Source organism: Ceratotherium simum, chromosome 5, assembly GCF_057802395.1.
Source record: "Ceratotherium simum simum isolate JZ-2026a chromosome 5, ASM5780239v1, whole genome shotgun sequence".
NCBI lineage: Eukaryota > Metazoa > Chordata > Mammalia > Perissodactyla > Rhinocerotidae > Ceratotherium > Ceratotherium simum.
Genome location: NC_141904.1, coordinates 70,090,774 through 70,112,055, shown reverse-complemented (window position 1 = coordinate 70,112,055; position 21,282 = coordinate 70,090,774). Strand labels below are relative to the sequence as shown.

General features: G+C 40.9%; 1 protein-coding gene across 11 annotated transcripts in view; it reads left to right on the top strand.

Moving 5' to 3' along the window:
• The window catches only part of FOXP1 (forkhead box P1), a 577,255-nt gene that overhangs the window by 52,845 nt on the left and 503,128 nt on the right, over window positions 1-21,282 (top strand). Inside the window, exon 1 of one of the 11 annotated variants that reach the window (XM_087431332.1) lies at window positions 15,102-15,119. The exons of the other annotated variants lie outside the window; for them this stretch is intronic. The gene's annotated coding sequence lies outside the window, so the exon portion shown is untranslated. Of the gene's footprint in view, window positions 1-15,101; window positions 15,120-21,282 lie in introns of those variants that run through there. 11 annotated transcript variants of the gene reach the window in all.

The window sequence follows — 21,282 nt, the reverse complement described above, 5'->3', positions numbered from 1 at the left end:
AAATTGTACTCTCTACATAAATCAGGGTAAATGAGTCTGAGTCACTAACTTCAAATTAATCTGTGACCTCCATGTTCCCTGACAATATTGGAATGGAATGCCAGCGGTCCACATACTTTGATATTGTGAATAATTTTTGAGGACATTAGAAGGTCAAACATTATTTATTATTTCTCTGAGTTTGCTTGATGGCAATCACAGCTCTGGAGAAGTCAATCAAGTCTCTTGATAATTCTGTTTAGGCGGTATATAATTAGACGTTTAAAATTAGTTAAGTGTCTGTTTTGCTATGCATTTCACATTCTCTTTGGGAAAGCTTGTTTACCAAATGACTTTGGGGACATCTTTTTCTTCAGCTTTTTCCTTTCCCCTGAGCTGGGAGTTTGAAAGTTGGGGAATTCTTTCTACTTGTATTACCTGTTTGTCAGCAGTTTACTGGAGTTGTTTTTATTTAACACTGAACAAGTGCTGAGAGCTGTAAGCACAAACATGTTTTTATAACGAGAACAAAAAAGAAACCACAACAGTGCCTGCATTGTTGGGGATCGGCATTTTTAGGTGTGTATTTTAAAAAAAAAATCTATGCCTAAAGTCCTTTCACTTTTTTCTTTTTTCTGGCATCTCAGTGTCCTTCTGAAAACACCATGGTCTTTCTCTTGGAATGACCCAAACTTTGTATCATTATGGCAGAATTGCCATCGGTAAATTAAGGAAAGGTGGGATAGCGAGCAAATATGGCAAGCTGTAATTTAAAAGCAAACGAATTTTTATTTGAAATCAAAGTGTAGGCAGTACAGGATGAATTGTTTAAAAGTCAGGGTGATTTTTGAGTCTTAAACAAGAGGCCTTCCCCTTGGCATTCCGTTTTGGACCCTTTGTTAAAAAATGACCTAACGTAACACAAGCATATTTTTTTTCTGTTTGTTTTTTTCCTCCTGTTGCATGGATTGTCCTCTCATGAAAAAAAATCTTATATTTAATTATACTGTGATAAGGCCTTTTGTTTCTTAGCCTCAAAGAAGAGGAGCAGACTGACCTGGATTCTGGTTACTCGCTACCACTTTCGTATTAGTCATGATGGCAATTGATGGGGTTGGACTTGAAACCAGGTCTCTGTAGAGCTTGAGCTGTTGTTCTTTGTTTATAGCTTCTAGCATATTCTGTGCTTTTTTTAATGAGATCAGCTAGTCTCATCTATAGCCTGAATGTGGATATTGAAGGTTTTCATTGGTTAAGGACTTAATGAGAGTCTCTCATCTTGGGGGCACATCTTCAAAACAGGATTCTTCCCAGTTTTCTGGGTGAGAGTGAGCTTCTGGAAGGCAGGAACTGCGTCTTAATTTCAAACTAGCTGGTCTTCCAAGTGATACTTGAGAGAATCATTAGCCATTGTTAATCTAATAAATCTTTGCTGGTGGAAAGTTGCCCAACAGTCATAAATCACCTGTTACTGTTCTGACGGGCTGCTCTGGTGTGAAATTGGGATTGTTCACTGCACAAGTGTGCCTGGGAGAGGAGGTGAGTAGGGGCTGAAAGCCTACCTTTGCTCTTCTTGTCAGGCCCTGGCCCCTATTTGTATCAGCCTAGAAAAAAGGAGGCTTTAAAAAATGTTTGAGTAGAGTGCCTTCTTCTGCTCACCAAGCCTTGCAGGGCTACATCCCTGGAAGAAGGGGCCTCTTCTAGTTCATATACAGGCATGGGTGGGGTGGCTGAGGCATGGGAGGTGATGCAGTACACTATCACAGCACCATATTCAGGGCTTTTTAATAAATATTGATTGAAATGTAAGACCCTAAAATGATTCATTTGCTTCTTAGAGCCTCGTTTCTACTTTGGATGGAATTCCCTTACTGTATTAATTTTTTTGCCCAATTTTTATTCCTTGCAGGCCTCTCTACAATATGTCGTTTGTATTTAGACTGTTACTGACGGTGCATTTCAGCAGTGGTCATTTGTATTTATTGACCTAGTTTTCAAGATTTCCCTGGCAGAGAATGTCCACCTTGTCGGCTGAGGGACAGATTTGGGCCTAAACTCTGGATTCTTGCTTCATGTGCAGACATGTGCGATCTGTAAGTGACCCAGAAGGAAGGGGCTGGCCCTGTAGTTCTTAGATCATCATGTATCAGTGTCAGCCTAACTTTGGTCATTGTGTTGACTGACATCAAGTACCATGAGTACTCTCATTTCTTAAACTAATCATTTCTTTGTTTTACCAGATTTTTTAAAATGTAAATCATTTTACATCAAAAAGAAACTACATTTATTATTGTAATTAGAAAACAATCACTTGCCATAAGTGATTGGTAAGGATAAAAATAAATTCAAGGGCCTCAGCAAGATAATGAGGTGGGGGAAGACTAAAAAGAAGGACGATGGTAGAGTCTTCCTCCTTTCCCCACCATTTCAGAACCTTGTCCACGGTATGTGCCGTGCCTCTCAAAAGTGGCTGTATATGAGAACCACTTGGGAATTTCAAAATCACGTGTCTTCCTAGGGCCACACATCCAGTTGATTTAGAATGAAGACCTGAAATCTGGGTTGTTTTTTTTTTTTAACGTTCCCTTGATGATTGGCCAGTTTGTTTTTATCTGACATTAGTGACTATTAGGGATTTTCTTAAAATAGGTTACCATTGTTTCGTAGCAGCCTATATTCTCGGTTGCTCTCTCTAGCCGTGGAAAAATAGGTGTTTCATTCAACATTGATGTTTCCTTTTATTCCTAAAGCTAATTTTTTTTCCCGCCCCAGTTTTGGCGAAATTATGTATCACTTGTGATAATTCATTTTAAAAATTCCTGAGCTGTGTGGCGCACTTTCATGAAAATTCATTTAGATAAAATTAGATATTATTGTTTAATGAGGTGGCATTTCAATTTAGACCTTGCATCAGGCATATACCCAGAGTTTTTTATGGAAGAGTTAGGTTCATTTGAGTAATAAAGGCTGAATCATGGGGGCTTTAATTCTTAATCGCTGTGAGGATTGTTATCCGTGGGATGTGAGCTGTCTTAGTGGTATTCAATCAAGTGTCCACTTAGCCATGACTGGAAGTAATTGCTCCCAAGTGGGCCGCACGGTGACCTGTTAATACTCGCTTTGACCCTGTGACCTTGTCTGCCCCATTGTTTAGGATTTTATAGCAGGCGAGTCTGCATTTCTCTGGGGTCAAGTAGATATCTTGAGGTCAAACATTTTCTGATTACCGCCTGGTCCACACTGTAAGTCGGCCAGAAGCTGTTGCATTGCTAATAGTCATTGCTTTGTAGTGGAACATGAACAGTTTGAAAATTGTCTTCCCAGCCTGCATGTAAACAGTTTAATATTTTACGGAAAGAAGTTCATCTTGTAAATTAGGTATGAATAATACATTTGTAATTACTCCTTGTGTCTTTAAACACTTGTGTCTTAATTGGCTTGCTTTTTTTTTTTAAATATATTTGCATTTACCAGCAAGTTAAAATTAACTCTTGTAGAAACCTAGTAAAGTTAGGACAGAGGGTACCAGGCCTCTCTGGTCCACCGAGACTTAAAACTTGATGGAGGGGGCCGGCCCGGTGGCGCAAGCGGTTGGGTGCGCGCGCTCCGCTGAGGCGGCCCGGGGTTCGCTGGTTCAGATCCCGGGCGTGCACCGACGCACTGCTTTGGCAAGCCATGCTGTGGCGGCGTCCCATATGAAGTGGAGGAGGATGGGCACGGATGTTAGCCCAGGGCCGTCTTCCTCGGCAAAAAAAGAGGAGGATTGGCGGATGTTAGCACAGGGCTGATCTCCTCACAAAAAAAAAAAAACAAAACTTGATGGAGTTTTTAATGCACCTGGGAGATGGATTCTTTCTCTTTTAAACATTTGTTTCTAGCTGGACCAGCGAGTTGAGATTGTTTCCTGTTTTTGGTTTTTTACCCTTAGTTTCACGTCCCAGTGTTACTTTGTGTTGATCTTTGTTGATCGGTAACATAATACATTTTTTTCCAAAAGTTGCATGGACACATTCCCCCTGTGATGAGTTGAGTAATCCACTGTAGCTACATTTCTCAGCTTTGTGGGTGATCCTTGCTGCTGTGCCCTCCCCCCAAGTTAGCAGAATCATTAAGTAGGGGGAGGGAAGGAATGCAGCTTGAAAGGTGATCTCGTCCAGCTTGAGCTCACAGTCCAGTCACATCTGAGTCATCGTGGGTCTGCCATCACTGTCCACGCTTTATCCCTTCGTGTCGCTTCTGAACCTTTCACGCGATGGATTTTCTACGAATGCTCATGTGGAAAAGTACAACTAGAAAAAAACAAGAACAAAGGAAAATCTACAATTAGAAAAGTTGACAAGTAGTGAATTTAGAACGTCGCCCAAGATGACTCTGGGTGTCACCCCAAAAATAAAATATTGATCTTCAGAAGAAAAATCAAGTGATTCTTCCTACCGTTTTGAATGTATTATTCAAAATAATATATTGGCGTCTTGGCTATTTCTTATTAATCTAACATTAAAATCTTTACATATAGTTTGGCTTAAGAAAGCTTTAATTGATAAAATTTAAGGGCTTTTGTTTATCTTAAGGTAGGTAAATTGCTTCTTTCTAAGTTGAAGTTATCTGTGCTATTGTGTTTAAACTTTCTTTTTGGGCCAGTTTCTTTGTGAGTTAAGGGTAGTATCGTTAAACACCAGACAGATAGGGCAGATCGTTTGTCAAAAAATTTGTACACTCCTTGGCTTAATATGAAAAGATTCATTTTGCTAGTGTGGAAAGGGTTAGTACAATCCTGAAGCTATGTGTACATGCACATACCCGTGCGAATGTACAGAGAGGCAGTTCTCAGACTATGTGCTGAGGTACCTGGGCTGCAAACTCACAGGGGCTGCCGGAGGGAAATACAGTGGTCTGCAGCATCTGTTGGACACTGTGCAAACTATTAGGTTATTCACAGTTTTATTTTTAGATTGTGTTATATTTATATTGATAGTGTTATATTTTTGCATAGCTGGGTTTTTGGCAGTTGCCATGATAAAAAGCAAATATACTATTCGAAGTATCAACATCAAGCAGAAAACGAGAGTGACAGTGTTCAATCTGATTTCAACGTTTGAGAAGTTGTGCAGTATGCAACAGGCACATATGTCATATTAGTGAGTATTGTGTTGTCTAAGAATGAAGTAAAAATATTTTTTCTTTCAATTTATGTATTTTTCCCCAATAGCTACTAAGTTGTTAGGGCTAATAGTAGTTGTTTGGTTAGCCCTAACTACTTAATAAATAGAGTTGTTAGCATTTCTTTGGCCTTGGGGGTCAGAAGGGAGGGGGGAGGAGTGCCATAAAAAAATTACTAAAACACTAAGAGTGCTATAAACTGAGAAAGTTTGGGAACTTCTGGCATAGATGCAAGAAATATATCTGTGTTAAGAAAGAAAAAGTGGTCATGGAAGGCAATTTGGAAAATGTAGGTAAGCTAAATGCAGAAAATAAAAACTGTCCTTGATGCTGCCACCCGGAGATATACACTCTTGATATTTTGGTGGAAAAAAATGTTTTTGGCTTGCAAGTAGCAGAAACCAGAACCAGCTAACTTAAGAAAAAAGAATACTAATTTTAAGACTAAATGGGTGTCCATGGATGCTAAATGCAGAAAAGGATGAGAAGCAAGATCTAGAACACTTGTCTGCTACAATTCCTCTAGTTCTTTTTTTCCCTTTCTACAAAAATTATTTTACTTTTTTTGTGTGTGTGTGAGGAAGATCGGCCCCGAGCTAACATCTGCCAATCCTCCTCTTTTTGCTGAGGAAGACTGGCCCTGGGCTAACATCCATGCCCATCTTCCTCCACTTTATGTGGGGCGCCACCACAGCATGGCTTGACAAGCCATGTGACAGTGCACGCCTGGGATCCGAACCCCGGCCGCCAGCAGCGGAGCGAGCGCAGTTCACCACTATGCGACGGGGCCGGCCCCTATTATACATTTTTAAATGAAACTTGGTTTTGGTGGGAAATATAATCCAGTTTGGAATATTCTCCTGAGTTCTTCTCCCTTTTATTCAATTTGCAGTGCCCAGACTTCAGCTTTCCTTGGTCCCTCTTCCCTGTTTCCCACATTGTTCAAGCCACGCATGCCTTAGTGGAAATACCTGTGGTTGATGTTCTCTGTCACTTCACTGTCAGCTGGCTTTGGTCTTAATCAGCCAGCGCAGAGGATGAAGGATGCTGGTCACTGTCCTTTTCACACTCCTTCTTTCCCTGGCAGCGGTGGGGAGAAGGCAGGGGCCTGGCAGCAATGGAATCATACCGTAGAGGATAGCCTGGCTCTTGATGCGGCATGGCGGCCATTCTGAACTCATTGCTTAAGTTAGCACCTTTCCTCCTTCCATTCCCCCGTCACTCTCTCCTTCCTTGCCTCCCTCAGCTTAAACAACAGAAATTGTTTTTTTATTGATGTTTTAATAGTTTTTAACATTGTGAAATTTTGGGTTGTACATTTTTGTTTGTCCATCACCATATATATGACTCCCTTCACCCCTTGTGCCCAACCCCCATCCCCCACCCTCATTGCCCCTGGTAACCACAATACAGTTTTCTCTGTCCATGTGTTGGTTTATATTCCACATATGAGTGAGATCATACAGTGTTTGTCTTTCTCCTTCTGGCTTACTTCACTTAACATAATACCCTCCAGGCCCATCCATGTTGTTGCAAATGGGACGGTTTTTCTTTTTTTATGGCTGAATGGTATTCCATTGTATATATATACCACATTTTCTTAATCCAGTCGTCAGTCGAGGGACACTTGGGTTGCTTCCACTTCTTGGCTATGGTGAATAATGCTGCAATGAACATAGGGGTGCATAAGCCTCTTTGGATTGTTGATTTCAGGTTCATTGGATAGATTCGCAGTAGTGGGATGGCTGGGTCATGGGGCATCTCTATTTTTAATTCTTTGAGGAATCTCCATACCGTTTTCCATAGAGGCTGCACCAGTTTGCATTCCCACCAGCTGTGTATGAGGGTTCCTGTTTCTCCACATCCTCTCCAACATTTGTTGTTTTTTGTCTTGGTGATTATAGCCATTCTAACGGACGTGAGGTGATATCTTAGTGTTGTTTTGATTTGCATTTCCCTGATGATTAGTGATGTTGAACATCTTTTCATGTGCCTATTGGCCATCTGTATATCTTCTTTGGAGAAGTGTCTGTTCATTTCCTCTGCTCATTTTTTGATCAGGTTGTTTGTTTTTTTTGTTGTTCAGTTGTGTGAGTTCTTTATATATTATGGAGATCAACCCCTTGTCAGATGTATGTTTTGCAAATATTCTTTCCCAGCTGGTGGGTTGTCTGTTCATCTTGATTCTGGTTTTGTTCGTCTTATAGAAGCTCTTTAATCTGATCAAGTCCCACTTGTTTATTTTTTCTTTAGTTTCCCTAGTCTGGGTAGGCATGTCATCTGAAAAGATTCCTTTACAACCAATGTCAAATAGTGTGTTGCCTATATTTTCTTCTCTGAGTTTTATAGTTTCAGGTCTCACCTTCAGGTCTTTGATCCATTTTGAGTTAATTTTTGTGAATGGCGATAGCAGATGGTCCATTTTCATTCTTTTGCATGTGGCTGTCCAGTTTTCGCAGCACCATTTATTGAAGAGACTTTCCTTTCTCCATTGTATGTTCTGAGCACATTTGTCGAAAATTAGCTGTCCGTATATGTGTGGTTTTATTTCTGGGCTTTCAATTCTGTTCCATTGATCTATGTGTCTGTTTTTGTACCAGTACTATGCTGTTTTGATTACTATTGCTTTGTAGTATGTTTTGAAGTCAGGGATTGTGATGCCTCCTGCTTTGTTCTTTTTTCTTAGGATTGCTTTAGCTATTTGGGGTCTTTTGTTGCCCCATATAAATTTCAGTATTCTTTTTTCTATTTACATGAAGAATGTCATTGGGATTCTGATTGGGATTGCATTGAATCTCTAGATTGCTTTAGGTAATATAGACATTTTAATTATGTTTATTCTTTCAATCCACGTGCATGGGATATCTTTCCATTTCTTTATGTCATCATCGATTTCTTTTAATAATGTCTTGTAGTTCTCATTGTATAGGTCATTCACTTCCTTGGTAAGATTTATTCCTAGGTATTTTATTCTTTTTGATGCAATTGTAAATGGCATTATCTTTTTGAGCTCTCTTTCTGTTAGTTCATTATTAGCATACAGAAATGCAACTGATTTTTGTAGATTGATTTTGTACCCTGCAACTTTGCTGTAGTTGTTGTTGATTATTTCTAATAGTTTTCCAACGGATTCTTTAAGGTTTTTTTATATATAAAATCATGTCATCTGCAAATAGTGAGAGTTTCACTTCTTTGTTACCTATTTGGATTCCTTTTATTCCTTTTTCTTGCCTAATTGCTCTGGCCAAAACCTCCAGTACTATGTTGAACAGGAGTGGTGAGAGTGGGCAGCCCTTCCTCGTTCCTGTTCTCAGAGGAAAGGCTTTCAGTCTTTCCCTGTTGAGTATGATGTTGGCTGTGGGTTTGTCATAAATAGCCTTTATTATGTTGAGGTACTTTCCTTCTATTCCCATTTTGTTGAGAGTTTTTATCATAAATAGATGTTGTATCTTGTCAAATGCCTTCTCTACGTCTGTTGAGATGACCATGTGGTTTTTATTCTTTGTTTTGTTGATGTGATGTATCATGTTGATTGATTTGCGGATGTTGAACCGTCCCTGCGTCCCTGGTATAAATCCCACTTGATCATGGTGTATGATCTTTTTAATGTATTGCTGTATTCGGTTTGCCAATATTTTGTTGAGGATTTTTGCATCTATGTTCATCAGAGATATTAGCCTATAATTTTCTTTCTTTGTATTGTCTTTGTCTGGCTTTGGTATCAGGGTGATGTTGGCCTCGTAGAATGATTTAGGAAGTGTTCCCTCTTCCTCTATTTTTTGGAATAGTTTGAGAAGGATGGTATTAAATCTTCTTTGAATGTTTGGTAAAATTCACCAGAGGAGCCATCTGGTCCTGGACTTTTATTTTTTGGGAGGTTTTTGATTACTATTTCAATCTCTTTACTTGTGATTGGTCTATTCAGATTCTCCATTTCTTCTTGGTTCAGTTTTGGGAGGTTGTATGAGTCTAAGAATTTATCCATTTCTTCTAGATTGTCCAATTTGTTGGCATATAATTTCTCATAGTATTCTCTTATAATCCTCTGTATTTCCTTGGTATCCGTTGTAATTTCTCCTCTTTCATTTCTAATTTTATTTACTTGAGCCTTTTCTCTTTTTTTCTTAGTAAGCCTGGCTAAGGGTTTGTCGATTTAAACAAAAGAAATTTTTTTTTTGTCTCACAGTCCTGGAGACCAGAAGTCTAAGATCAAGGTGTTGTCAAGGTTGGTTCCTTCTGAGGGCTCTGAAGGAGAATCTGTTTGATGCCTCGTCTCTTAGCTTCTGGTAGTCATTGGCATTCTTTGGCTTATAGAAACATCACCCTGATCTCCCCCTTCATCTTCCCATGATATTCTCCCTGTGTGCGTGTCTGTGTCCAGATTTCCCCTTTTTATAAGGACACCAGTCCTATTGGATTAGGGCCCACCCTATTCTAGTATGACCTCATCTTAAATTACCTCTACACTGACCCTATTTCCAAATAAGGTCACATTCTGACCTACCTTCTCTTTCTGCTCAGTTCATGTAGTTGAATTTAGGAAAAGTAAATGTGCAAATGCTGTGACTGCTCAGAATATTATGGAGCAGAATGCAAAACCCAGGGGAATTTGAAAGGAAAACCGTGGGGAAGAGACATGCCAGTGTCTCTCCTGACTTCACTGTCGGTCTGCTCCTGCTTGTGACCACCACATCCTCCCTTTGTGCAAACATCAGAAACTAATGTGTGCAGTAGATGAGCCCAAGTCACAGTTGTACTCCTTTCTTTTCATATGACATCAGTGCACAGTGTTTTGATGAATTTATAACAGTACGTGGGTTGATTGACAGGGGGTGGCATTGGCCCAGAAAGATCCTGGGTTATGGTAGCAGTCTTAAAGCTCTCTAGTGCCACCTGCTATATTTGAAGCACTTGATATAAATTGTATGTAACCCTCACAGTCAGTCTGGGCAGTGTCCAGTGCCTTTTCCATCTTGGGGATGAGGACATTGAGGATCAGCAAAGCCAGTTGCCTTGCTCAGAGTCACATAGCTGATTCAGGATGGAAACTCAGGCTTTTCTAAATTTAGAGCCTGTTTTCTTTCTGTCTGTCTGTCTCTGACTTACTAAATACCCCAATTTCTTAGCCTCTCTTGGAAAACACCATCACAGGAAAAGCAGTCTGGTGGTATTTCCCGTCTTTTGGGTCTGTCTGTCTCTCTTTAAACAGAGTAGAGTTTACCCTGAGAAATATGAATATTACGAAAAAAAAAGTTTCTCTAGATTGGATGTGCCAACATGGACAGACGAGCCTAGGGACCCTTGCCTCTGTCATTGGACAGCTGCCTGCTGGGAGCTCCGTGTTTCTGGTGCCAGTGTCTCTCTTGGAATTCTTGCCAGGCCCAAGGGTTTGCTTGCAATTACTGCTGCGTGGTGTTTGGGATGTTTGTGGGTGGCTGTTTTTATTTTGGTTTTGTTATCTGCCCTTTGTAGTAGTAACTCTGGCATCATTTCTTGCAGCTCAGATGTTCTGTGGCTTTCAAGCAAAGAGACTTGAAAATGTACCAGTCAGAGGGCTTTATAAAAAGTTTGGTGTCTTGGAGCCAAGGCCGAGCTTCTTTGGGCCATTGGTGACACGTTAAAATGTCCTTTGGGCCTTTGTGTGTGTAATTTCCTCTGCCTAGAATGGGGGTCAAACTTGGAAGTTGACAGGGGCAAGCAGACACCTGAGATGGGTCAGTTGGGATGTTCAGCCTCGTCCCCTCGTTGCTATGGGAGCAATGTTAGTTGTTGATGTGGCCAGATCTCCTCTTCTTGTATCTTCCAAAGAAACCACAATACTTAAATAAAAAATGTTTAGTCTTGATGATTAAGTGTTGGAAACTAAGTCTTCCTCGTCTGCCCAAAGCAAAACACATCTCTGGAGCATGTTGCGCTCTCGGGTCATTGATTTGCAGTTTTAGGCCTATAACAGAGCTTCTGGCCCCCAACCACCTTCTCCTTTTCATTTCAGATTAGTTTCAGGGAAGTAGCCTTCCCTGATATTCTCTGTCAGTCCCCTTCAGTCTACATTAGGAGCCCTCCTATGCTGCTGTGCCCCCCGCAACCCCAACGTAGCATTCATTTCCCTGTATTTTAATTGTCCTTGTACTTCTCTGTCATCCCCCGGGACTGTGGCTCCTTCCCCATATGTCTACGGTGTTGGCACATAGTAGATGCACACTGAGTGATTGCCGAGTGGACACTGGCGCAAGTCGGGGTTGGGGGGAGGATCGGGAAATGGTCCTCATTTCTCACCTGGTGTGTTTTTCTTTCTAATCTCATTTGCATGCCTTCTGCTTGGTGTGGGTGGCTGAGTCAGGTCATCTCTTTGCTCTCAGATGGCAACTGTCATTGTTGATTATGGCTTGTGACTTTACCTGAGTTGCTTTAGAGAAAAAAATAATAAATGTCATAGAAATTTCAATTGACTTGTCAATGCCAACCTGTTTGGGTTTCTAGAGGCTAAGTGGAGACAGACCGGCAGGTTTCTGATCTACGCTGTTCTCAGAATTGGAGGATGCCTGATTTACTCATTCCTTTGCTAGAACATTTTAGATCTGAAGCCATTTTCTCCAGGGCAGTCTCACGCTGACATTTTTAGGCCAACTGGAATAGCATTTTGTTGCTGTTCTGGGAAATGTGGGAGAAAGGCCCCCTTATATCCTTGTAAAGATGTCCTCAAATCTAACCTTAGTGACAGACGGGGACTATTTCTAATGAGCCGCCAAGAGGTTTGCATCTGATATAATCCTGCAAGGATTCCTGTGGAGTTACATAAGATGGGCTTTCCCTCCTGTTTGGAATGAGAACATTTAAAGGGGTCAGCCAGTTTCATGCTGGGAAGTCACTCTGCACATATGCTAAGAAATGGATATATGTTTTTCAAAAATGTGAACTCTTTTCCATCATTGAAAAGGAATGTAAAATGATCTATTTTTCGAGAAGGTGTAGAAATTGATGAGGCAAACAGAAGTCTATGAGCAGTTCATTTATGGGTTAGAAAAGAACATGTTCTGTGTTTCAGACACTCGTAGTAAGATGAAGAAATGTCCCAAGATAATTGGGGAGACGGATGGAGTTAATAGGGAATAGTGTGTATGGGGGTGTATGCACGTGTGCTGTTTCCTTCTTTCTTCCTGTCTGTGTGGGTTTTTTTTTTTTTTCTTTTTCTATACTTGGTAGTAGATGTTTACCTAATTTTAATGTTAAATCAAAAAATTATCTGGTCACTTACCTGGCTTTTAGTTGGAAAACTATGTCCTAGGAACGTTTTTGACATATGTTTGTTGCGTCTGACACAGGCTCCTTTACGGGCGATATCATATTCAGCAGGGCCTGGCCACCACATTTATGGGAAAGTATTTCAGACGCTGGAGAGAACAAAGTATTTGCTCATATCCCAGTGGAGCTAGTCAGCACCTTTACAGAGACTCGGCAGCAAATGCACATTTTGTTATTTAAAGCACTTATTCCACAGTATCATTCTTGGTTTTACAAGTTGGGGAGGCATTGGGCTTTTGACTTGTTTCTTTGTGGCATTCCAAAGACTAAGTCTTTAATTTTTTAAGCCAAAGAATACAATTAAAGTTACCCCAAATTAGGGTAAATATAAGGATCTGTTGCACAAAACCAGAGAAACTATGGGAAAATGATGATGGATAAGCTAGGAAGGAGGATGATTGAGTAGAGATGGGGTCCAATGAGAAGGTCCAGGACTTCTCAAGAGAATTCTAATTTTAGTTATCAGAAAGTTAGGACACTCTGTGCCTGGCATCAGACATAGGAGATTTATAGAGGTTAGGGGCGGTCAATCCTCATAGCACAGAATAAGGCCTGGAATCTGACATCTGAGCTACAAGGTCATTCTGTGATGCTATGCTATAGAAGGTCTCTTCAAGAGCAAGTTTTACCTCTCTTTGTATGCCCAGCCTTCTGCACAGTTCACACACTCTTTTATCCCTTATCACATCAGTGCCTTCATATGTGCAGAAACCCTGCCAGTTCCTTCTCCTCATTTTCTCCCCTTGATGTTTTGCACAGAGCCTGGCATTTAGTATAAGCTCAATAAATGTTGGTGGAATTGATTATAATGTCACAGAGGGAAGGAGAGTGTGTTAGTTAATGTAATGCTGGATGCTGTAACAATAAACCCACAAATGTTTAATGGCTCAAACCCAATAAATGTTTTCCTACTGATTGACAGGGCCTCTCTTCCAAGCGTTGATTCAGGTGCCCTTTCTCCATCCATCTTGTGGCTCTGTCATCTTCTATGTGTGGTTTAAAATTTTGGAAGCCTGGAAAAAGAGCAAAGAGGATCACATAAGTGAAATTTGTATGGACCAGCCCTGGAAATAATGTACATCACTTCCACAAATATTCCATTTAGACAGGTGAAAGGTGTTCAGAAAAGGGGAGAAAAGGGCCCAAGAGTCATTTATGAATTTATGGAACTAGATTATAATTACCTAGACGGCAGGGATAGTATTTTGTATATATTCTTGTCTTTCATGGCATTTAGCACATTTTTCAGCAAATAACATGAGTTGGAAGGTTTTTGGTTGACTGACCTTGAGCTTGAGTTTTCCCATCTGTAGAAGAATTCTGTTTGCCTAACAAGGGTAGAAGTTTGGAGTCAGGGAATCTTACTGCTGCTGGTGATCTGATGAAATCATCTGGTCCAGCTGACTGTTTGTATTAATTAAGTTTCTTAGAGTTCTTAGAGAGGTGCATGTATTCAGATAAAATGCAGAAAACTCTGTAAAATGTCCAGCAAGATTCTCTCTGATTTCTCCAAGTAGTTGTTCATTAAGAGGATAAGTTGAGAATTTTTCACTGAGGAGGGTTTATTATTCTAATGTGCCATTGTACCATTTCTTAAACAGCTAGTTACTGAATGGATTTGAAATTTTGAGGTGCTATCCAGTGCACCTAATGGATTTCTAGAGGAAAACTAGTATTGTCACTTACATCCCAGAGGAATATGATGTGGGTGAGATGAAACAGTCATTCAGTGCAGGTAACGGTAGCTTCAAACACTTTACCTAATAATTTCTTTTTATCTTTGCAATAACCTGGTGAGGTTGTTTTCCCATTTTACAGTTGAGGAAACTGAGGCCTAGAGAGGTTAATTAGCTTGTTCAAGATAATGTGGCTAACTAAGTGGAAGAGCTGGAATTTGACCCAGGCAGCCTGCGAAGCCAGGACTCTGTAAAAGAGAAAGCCTTTTTTTCTCTCTGACACGAACAACATGAGGCTTAAGGTAAAGGAGAAGCAATATCATCAACTCAGCGTTCATGGAATGCTGGCCATTCTCTGGGAATGACTGGACGGAGGATCTCGATTTGATTGGCCAAGTTGCTCCGGTGGTAGTAAAATAAACATCATTTCACTGACAATTATTATAATAGACATTTCCCTGACAGTTAATAAAGTGGTATAGATACTACTTGATAATATAATCCCTGTTGCCAGTTTGGCTGCTAAACCCAAGACACCCCTGGGCAATGGTAGACAAATGCATTCTCGCATTGTTACTTATTTAACTCTTGTCACACATGACTAGACAGCATTTCCATCATTTGAAAGAAAGCATTTGGTTATTGCCCTCTCTTTGACACCGTGAGTCTATACAGACTTGGACTTGCACATGTGTTGTAATTGTCGTCTGTTTTGCATAGCCACGTCTGATTTTTTTTTTTTTGGTAGATCACCTGCAGGGTAGGTTAATATTTTTAGTGAAAGTAAGACATGGTATTTTGATCCTCCTTTCTGACTACTTAAAGCTCTGTATTAAAAAATGGATTATTTTCTCAGTACTAACCATCATGGCTGATTTCATTTCTAAATTGGGAAGCCATGTTTTTCTTATATCAATAATGCAGTTATTTGAAATTCACAGGGGGTGAAACAGAAAGCACACAGTCAGCTCGGACAGGAGAGCCATGCATGCTTGGAACTGGGTAGGTGCTTGGAAAATATTCGTTGAGTGACTCAATGAATGCATGAACAGAAGAATGCATCTTATTCTGGTTAATTTCTTTCATTTTTCTAGAAAATAACCAAGATAATACATTTCAGGAGTGAGATTGGGATACAAAGTATGAGCTTATTTTTCTTTTGATATAATTTCAAGCTTATGCAAAAGTTGCAAGAATGATGCGGAGAATTTCCATATACCCTCTAGCCAGATTTACCGATTATTTATACCTGTCTCCATTTGTTTATCATTCCCTTCCTCTCTACCTTTCTTCTTCTCTTTCTCAGACACACACACTCACACTCACACACTCTTAAACGTGTTTGCATATAACCACCCTAAATTATTTGAGAGCAAGTTTGAAACGTCAGACAGCTTCACCATAAAATACTTCAGTGAGTATTTATTTCCTAACAAGGCTATTTGCTTACATAACTGCAGTACACTTATCAAATCAGGAGGTTTAACACTGATGCAAGACTGTTGTCTAACTTTGTCAGTGTGGTAGTGAAGTCTTTTATAGCTGTTATTTTACCCAGTCCAGGATCCAATCCAGGATCATGCATTGCATTCAGTCGTCATGTGTTTTTTTATAAGTTTGTATGTAATGAACATTTGATTAAACAAAATCTATTATAGAATCTCAGATGAACTACACTGGCCATCCTTCTCATCCCTTCCCTTAGCTGCAGACAAAATAGTTTCTAAGTATCAGAGACACAAGGTATTCTGACCCCTTGTTCCTTACTTAAAAAGAGGAGGGTTTTTTGTTGTTGTTGTTGTTTTTTTGGCAACTTTCCTTAGTAATATATCCCTGGGTCTCACTACCCTAGAAGCAGACATATTTTTCCTTGTGTTGAATCAGTAAAGGTGAGCTAGATAGAACTTAGGTTAAGTGCTGTTCTCATCACAGTGTTACATACCTGTGTTACTGCTTTTCTCTTCTGTAGCCTCACAGCACAGCAGTCTCCCTTACCCCTCTCTCCTCCTCTTCCTCCTCCTCCCTACACTTCTTTAATTTCACAATGGGAATTTGCAGTAATGTTAGATTGGCTCTGGCAAAGGCATTTTGATGACCCCTGTCTCTGATTGTTATAGTAACTAATAAAAGCTTGAAAATGACTGTTCCTCTGCAAGCGTGATTCCAATGGCTTGTGGTGAGCTCAGCTGTATAAATATGCAGAGTTTTTTTGCTGTGTAAATTTTGATCAAAGGGAAATGCATATACCATTTAGTTGAATGTTTCTTTTAAATTTAATCACATCTGAATGTAAACCAGCAAGCAGAATTAACATGGCATTGGAAATGTGAACTTAAGATTTGGAAAGGAGAGAGGTGTTCACATAGCAGCTTTCCGTACCACATTCCACAGAGCATTTTGGTTAAATGCAGACGGTAGGGCATAGGTGGCGTGAATACTAAAACCAGGGTTATATATTCTACCAAAAGGCAGGATCCCAGGCTGATATTACCAGGGGGTCTAGAGACACCAGCTTGTACCAAGGAGAATGATGTTTTGTCCTCAAATTCACAAACTGAACTTTTTGAGTTAAAAGAAAACTTAAAAGCGTTTAGCATAGTGATCTTTATGCTGTTGAGTTAAAATTTTGACTTCTAGAAAAAAATAGTAATTTTTATATTTTTCAATTGAAATTGCCTACTGTGGATCTAATTAATTTTTTTTTTGGTGAGGAAGATTGGCTTTGAGCTAACATGTGTTGCCAATCTTCCTCTTTTTGCTTGAGGAAGATTGTCGCTGAGCTAACATCTGTGTCCATCTTCCTCCATTTTGTATGTGGGACGCCGCCACAGCGTGGCTTGATGAGCGGTGTGTAGGGCCATGCCTGGGATCCCAACCCACAAACCCCGCCACTGAAGCGGAGCACGTGAACTTAACCACTACACCACCGGGCCAGCCCCTAATTAATTTTTATTCAATTACAATTTTACATGTTTGAACTGTGTTTTTCTTGTGTTAGGACCAGGTATCTCGTTAGCAAGTGGAATGGAGCATTGAAGGAAGGGTGATGGAGGATTGACTATTTCAGTCTCTTACTGGGAGTTGTGTAAGTGAGGTGGATTCTGAGGCTGTGACTGGGCCAGTGGGCAGGAGAGTTGAGCTGTTCACCTGGGTCTGCTCTGTGTGGAGGACGTAGAGCTGTGGTGTCTGTGCCAGGTCTTTGCTGATTATAGACATGTCTGTTTTTCTTTCTTGCATCTGGGAGGCAAAAAACAGCACATTCTGCCCTACAGGGGAGAGAGTCTTCTCAGAATGTCCACTTCTCTGGATTCATTCATCCACTCAGTCATTCATTCAACAGATATTTACTAAGTGCCTGTTTTGTACCTGGCACTGTTCTAGGAATGTGGAATAAATCCATGAACAAAACAAATTCCCGCCCCTGTGGATGCTCATATTCTGGAGAGAGATAAGGGATAGAAACAGACAGACGTAATAAGTACATTATAGAGTGTGTTAGAAAGTGTGTGCAAAGGAAGAAAAATCAGGGTAATGGGGATTGGCAGTACTGTGGGGTGGGAGTGGGTTGCACTTTTAGCTAGTGTGGCCAAGTAAATCTCTTTAAAAGTGCTATTTGAGCAAAGACTTGGAGATAAGGGAGTTAGTCCTGTAGTACGTTCCAGGCAGAGGGAACAGTGAATGCAAAGGCCCTTTGGTGCAGGGCATGCCCTGCATGATGGAGGCTAATGTGACGGGGAGTGGACCAGGAGGAGTGTGATGGGAGGTGGGCTCTGAGAGCTAACTGGGGCCTCACCATTAAAGGACTTGCCTTGTAGTTGAGTGTCCTGGTGCCATTATTGACCTGATTTAAATATTAAGAGCATCCCTCTTGCTGCTGTGTTGAGAATAGAGCATGGGTGGGGGCCGGGGTGAGGGAAGAAGCAGGGAGACGTGTTAGGAAGCTTGTACAGTAAACCAAGGGAGAGATGATGGTGGCCATGACCAGGGAGTTGGTAGTGAAGGTGGGGAGCCGTGGGTAGATTTTAGATCTATTTTGAAGGAGGTTGCATAAGATTTCCTAATGGAATAGGTGTAGGATTTGAGAGAAAGATAGGAGTCCAGATTGACTCAAAGATCATTGGCCTGAGTGTGATTAGAAGCATGCGGTTGCCATGAATTGTAGTGGGGAAGGATGTGTGTGGAGTCTGTTTCAGGGGGAAGGTCAAGTTCTGGATGTGTTGAGTCTGAGATTTCTAGACATCCCAGAGGATGTGTGGTGGAGGCAGATAGGTGCCCAGTCTGGAGTTGAGGAGTGAGATGTGGGCTGGGCTGGGAGCCGGGGGCAGCTAGAAATGCCTGGTAACTGTTGCTGGGGCAGGTCGTTTTCATGTTACCCTAAAACTGACCTGCTGGTTCTTCAGGGATCCTCGTGTGCGCTGCTAATTCCAAGTGCTCGCTGTTAAGAAGATGCTTGGTTTAGCTCTTGAAGGTGATGTTTCCTTGGTGTTAGGTGTTAGCTCTTGAGCTTGGCAGGGCTGGGTACTGGTTGCATGCACTCAAAGGAAGCTCTCAAAGTCACAGAAAGCCTAAGATCAACACAGACTTGGAGATTGTCTTTCTCACCCCTGACTGTGGGAGGCGGAGACTGGGTGCCCGGATGTGGGGCAGAGTGGAAACTGGAATCTGAGTTGGCTGACTCCCCGTTCTCGTTTCTGCTCTGTTGGGCAGTGACCAGCTCTTGTTGGAAGAGGCATTCAGAAAGTGGATAATGCAGTGCTTTGCTTCTTTCATCCCTTTATCCATCTTTTATCACCCAGGAAAAGTTGGATTGCATTCTAGAAAGAAGAAGACTGCTGTTGCTTTTCTGTCTTAAATATGTGCTCCTTGAGTGTTTCTCAACAGGGGCAAACTAGACTCTTCAGGAACATTCATATGATGCTTTTGGTAACAAAGCAATAAGGTAATAATTGGGGAGGGTTAGAGATTCCTTTTTGGGTGGAGATTTCTTCCTTTCTGTGCCTCCAGGAGAGGCAGATGTAGCTCTTTGGACTTTCTGCCTTGCTTGCAGGGTGCGGATGCTCTCGGATCTTCTCTGAGATGGGGCCTAGGCTGTGTTGCCTGTTCCCTAGCCAAGATAAGAGATCATTTAGGGGCCAGGTATGTGACCCTACCCTTAGCCAGGCCCTATCCTATCTCGAAGGCACCACCGGGAGGCAATATAGCACAATTTGAACTAGATTCAAATCCTGGTTCCTCCACTTAATAGCTATGTGACCTTGAGCAGGTTACTTAACATCTCTGAGCCACAGTTCCTTATTTGTAAAAGATACATTCCTACGTGAGAGCGTTGTTGTGAGGAGCCCAATGAAGAAAAATGTGTGTCAAGGGCTTGACACTGCACTTGGCACATAGTAAATGTTGAATTAGTGGCAGCTGTTATCATTATCATCATCGCTGGCATTTCCTCTGAATTCTACCTGAGGCTTAGGCCAGTTTTGTTAAGATTAATTTAGTTTCCAAAAAAGATGTGCTAATTGGATTATTACATTTTCATGCGTTTTTATTCATATATACATGCATGGCTTTGAAATCTACACATGTATAAATTTATCCATTCAAGTTTCTCTTGTAAAAATCTGTAAGAATTATATTTTTGAGTCATTGAACCATGATGAAATTGTTTTTCAAAAAAAGATTGCTATAAGTGATCATTATGTAGGCCATCAAAATGGAGAATAATGTAAAAATGGAAGTTAGAAGAAAAAAACAAAAAAGAAACCTGATGTTAATACAGGGCCACCAGTCGAGTACATATTTTTATAGCCTGGATATTTAAAAACATTGACACTTGCCTGCATTGTTTAGGGTTGGATGGCACGGACAAGGCTGTTTTTGGGTTGGGATAAATATTTTTTTGGTTAATGCTACAACGTGTAGATTTGTAATCAGGAGTGGCTTATCAGCAGCTTTTCAAAATCGGACATTCCACACGGAATGCCCCAACGGAGGAAAGTTAGCACTCTGTGAATGCTTTTACAGTCGAATTCCACACACATGAATTATGACAAGTGAGGCGACTACTCTGTGGTTTGTTGTGTCTGGTCTGGTTCCTACTTTTAAAGTTGTAGTTGCGTTTGGTCATTTGAAGCTTATTTTCACAGTCTGGCCAAGCCAGCAGGGTCCCGGGGCTCTGCAGGGGACGTAAACCGCCGGCCTTTCAGTTAGCGTGCTCAGTAGATAAGCATTTCAAGACTTCATTGCATCATACAAAAGGACTTATGGGCTTCTTTAACATACGCTATTTGACTTAATTTAGATATTTAATGGAAAGAAAAGCCTTTTATTATCACTGGAGGAAAGAACCGCCAAACATTGTGAGGCTCAGTTGAAATATTATAACGGATGTACAGAGTGCAAATATATCTCCCTGCCTTACATAATGGGGTGTTTAATAATAGTGGTTTCTTTAAATTTAGCACGTGTATCTTAGTATTTGCACTTTGTAAATTATATGCTGTGGTTCAAGAAACTCCGTTTTGTGTGTGTGTGTTTTTTTTTAAATTGGTTTTAATGAAGTATGTACTGATTTTTAAAAATGACCTTCAACTGTGATTTATGTTTATTTCACGAGCCCAGATTAGGGAGTCCATGCCAGGAGTGAACACTTTCCATCCTTTCTTTTGAGAGACAGAAATGTGAGCAATAGCTGGGTCTGCTGACCTGATTGGCCACAGCTTTGTTGAGCATTTCACTTGGTAGGCATTGGCCTGCTGTGTAGATCTAGGGTCTGGGAGGAGTGGGATGGTAACCTGTAACACTGTGGGGAGGGTACAGATAGGTGTGTAAGAGGAAACCCTGCCATCCTGCTACACCTGTCTGCCTGCATCTTCCCCAGAAACTGTGCCTGCTCATGTTGCCAAGGCCCGAGATAGCTGATTCTCAATTTGAAGTCTGTCCTCTTCTTCCAGGATGTGGGGAGCAGTTATGGGCTGAACTGTGTCCCCCTCGAATTCATATGTTGAAGTCCTAACCCCCAGTACTTCAGACTGTGACTGTATTTGGAGATAAGGTTTTTAAGGAGGTAATTAAGTTAAAATGAAGTTATTAGGATGAGACCTAATCTAATGTGAGTGGTGTCTTTGTAAGAAGAGAATAGTACACAGATATACAAGCAGGGAAGACCATG